At 33.7% G+C, this 3,162-nt stretch overlaps 1 long non-coding RNA gene across 3 annotated transcripts; it reads left to right on the top strand.

Moving 5' to 3' along the window:
• Positions 1-25: 25 nt before the first annotated feature.
• LOC112507808 lies at positions 26-2,943 on the top strand. 3 transcript variants are annotated; one of them, XR_003068572.1, is made up of 3 exons: positions 26-88; positions 1,468-1,570; positions 2,610-2,943. It is a non-coding gene; the product is annotated as an uncharacterized LOC112507808 (long non-coding RNA). The 3 variants fall into 3 exon arrangements; XR_003068570.1 differs by having other exon boundaries at positions 2,606-2,943; XR_003068571.1 differs by lacking the exon at positions 2,610-2,943 and having other exon boundaries at positions 1,468-1,772.
• The last annotated feature ends 219 nt before the right edge of the window (positions 2,944-3,162 follow it).

Here is a 3,162-nt window from a genome sequence, read left to right as displayed (position 1 = left end):
TATGAATGTATGATTTATGTATTGCAGTTGGAAGTTCATTGTTGGAAGACTCAAGACCCGATTCAAGGTGATCCATTGACTGGTCTAGGTAATCCATTTTAATTCACTCAAAGTTTCATTTTGAGTTACACATCTTTTGTTCTTGACTTGCACATTTTTTGTCATTTTGATTTACACATCGTTTTTGTGAGACTTAGTTTGTCTTCAAAGATTGATTGCAAAGTTTTGTTCTTTCTTGATTTCCAGATTGCAAAGTTTTATTTGCTCTCAACTGCATGCTTTCTTTCTTAGTTTGATATTCAGAATGTGTTTTATAAGATGGGATAAATACTCATATTGTCTGAATAGTGTTGTTTCTAAATTCTTTTTAGATCACAAATTAACTCATGTTTTTGAAACAAAACAATGATAATTGGAACTTGGGTTTGATACCATGTATATATACAAAGGTGAGGCATACCCCCTTGTTTAGGTTTTGTTTTTGTACTTAAAAATGACTCAAATGCTCATTGCCCATTTGGAAGGCTTATGTTAAAAATTGTGTGTAGATACTTGATGCAATCAAAGACACAAAGAATTACTAGGGGACTTATATTTCTTCCATTTGGTCAGTGATAGCATCCTAATCTCTGATCATTCAATCAACCTGTTATGTAACATAATTTGCTTGCAATAAACCCATATTAATAATGCCTGCTATGGTTTGGATGGAAGTATGATCAAGTATTTGTATTTTTCTGTTATAAATAGTTCCTTCGTATGAACGTATGATTTATGTATTTGTATTTGCTCTGCAATTTTTTATAAATAGTCACTTTTCGCTTTTGATATTTGATTTATTCAATTTAATTTAGAGCCCTGCAATTTTCACGGATTCGTGTTTATGTATGCTTGGACGTATTTAAGTTTTTTTTTCCAATAGATTCATGCACTAAATTATATGATTTAGAATCARATTGATGTTTCTAGCAAAAGCTAGGAGAATAAGTCCCAAGTTGGTTARGGTGTTAGGAAATCAGGGGGTATATTACTGTAGTCTATAGGGAAAACTTGTTCTTTGTGAGTCTATAGTCCTTGACCCTTGGACATGTATTTATGGGATGATAGACATGCTAACTAACAGCTGCATGTGATTCCAGCCTTTTTGTCATCACCATTCTCTACTGCTTTCTTTGCTTGCAATCAATTACGAGGACTCAACCAAACAGACCTGTTTACAAACCTAATTTACATATATGCATTAAGGTTCCATATGGTTGTTCATAACCTGTTATATTAGCACAACCTGTTTACAAACCTGTTTCTGTTTCTGTTTACACTGCCTCATATTACCCAACCTTTTTTAAGTTTTTGAGTTTGTGTGGTATGTTATGATCATGGTTCCATTTGAGTTTGTTTCTGTTTACAAACCTGTTTTTGTTTCTATTTACACTACTTCATTTTGTTTTCATTGTTTCTGTCGTGAAGTGAGCAAGAAAAGGGTAGAATAGAGGTCAAGTACTGCAGCAAGTACTCATCCACGGGATCTGTGAAAAGAATCACCTGCAAAAAGCAAACCACACTTTCAAATGTAAGTAAATCCATTTTTCATGAACTTTGTTGTAGTTAATTTTAGTTTGTGGTTAATTGAATTTGTAAGGAATCTCCATTTTAACTTAAGTGTTGGAGATCTCCTAGCTGTCCTTTTTTAAATTCAAAATTTGTATCATGAAATGAAATGTGATTACAAATGTCGCTATTGTAGAAATGAAATGTGATTAGATTTTAAGATGGAGGAAACTTTTACCCCAAAATTTTTCCTTTTAAGCCTCTCAAAGAATGGGGATTTCTCAAGTTGTTCCTTGCTGCCGCCTCTTATCTGAATAGTAGTATTCTAAATGCAGATGGTTTTGTGATATGTTATAAGCATTTTTACCAATCTGCATGTGGCATTATGACCTGATGTATGTGACATCATTTCTGAAGCTTCCACGAGACTGAGTGAATGTTTGTTTTTCTTTTTTGTTTTCATTAAGCGCTGTGTGAATTAGACATTTATTTGGAATAAGGGTGAAATGAACAACTGTTAGGGATTGTTTACCAAACGTTTATCCGGGTAAGCGCTTACCAAGTCACATTACCTTACCGGATAAATTCGGTAAGTACTTACCGGGTAAATAAATAGTAGTGACAAATTTTACCGGTAAGCACTTACTGTGTAAGTATTTGGTAAACGTCCCTTTAGTTTATTTTTTGTGCTGATCGAACAATTTGAATTATAGAAAAAACCATTTTAATCTTCAATAAAACCATGTTGCCAAGGGCAAGGATCCAAAGATCACAAAAACATGCAAATGAAAAGATTATCTACATGCTCTGAAATCATACACAAGTCCAGATTGTTCTATTATTCCCAATTAGCATATATACAAATCTCCTTTTGTTAGTTGTAAACTTCGTTTGTGGTTTAGATTATGTTGCTTATAGAAGGCAGAAGCCGATTGAAACTTTGTCATCAAATGTGGATTAATAAGTTGCAGTTTTGCTAAGATGTCAAAGTTGTATTAGTCTTATTGGTTGTGGTTTATGTGTTTGTGTGTAACATGCATATGCTCGAATGGCAAAGGAAGCTACCGATGCTGCATCACAGACTAAAGACGGCGAGTTGCTGGGCCGCCTCATAAACACTTTACAACAGAATTCGGTAGCTTCATCCATTTTTGATACTCTCAAAGATCGACTATCCTTCCCGAGCATTTCTTAGCGTTCCTATGGGCTGCTATTTTCTTTCTTGTGGGTGATCACATCGTCGATATAATAAGTAGACTTGATGTAAAAAAATTGTTGTATAGACAAATTTAATGTAAGTTGAGAGCTTTGTCTTTGAGTGTGATTTTGAAAGTTTGGTGTTTCTAATTTATGTGTTTGGGGTTTGTAACTCATTTAACAGAAGGAATTGGTTTTAGATTTTATTCTGATTTCCTTGAAGAGTTCTTAGATTAAATTCTTGTGATACATTAAAGAGTTTGTATTGAGTGGAGTTGATGTTTGTTGCCTTTGATCTTGATTCCAACCAAGTTTTGAATTCGGACCGGGATCGATTACATTTTGACCGATTAAAGAGGGGTTGATTAAGGGTCACATATAACCGGTTGGTTCTTATCTATACCATCTTATAAACTA

Source organism: Cynara cardunculus (genome assembly GCF_001531365.2).
Source record: "Cynara cardunculus var. scolymus isolate 2C chromosome LG 2, CcrdV1, whole genome shotgun sequence".
Taxonomy (NCBI): Eukaryota; Viridiplantae; Streptophyta; class Magnoliopsida; order Asterales; family Asteraceae; genus Cynara; species Cynara cardunculus.
Note: the sequence above shows the minus strand (reverse complement) of the source record. Positions and strands in the feature narration are given on the sequence as shown.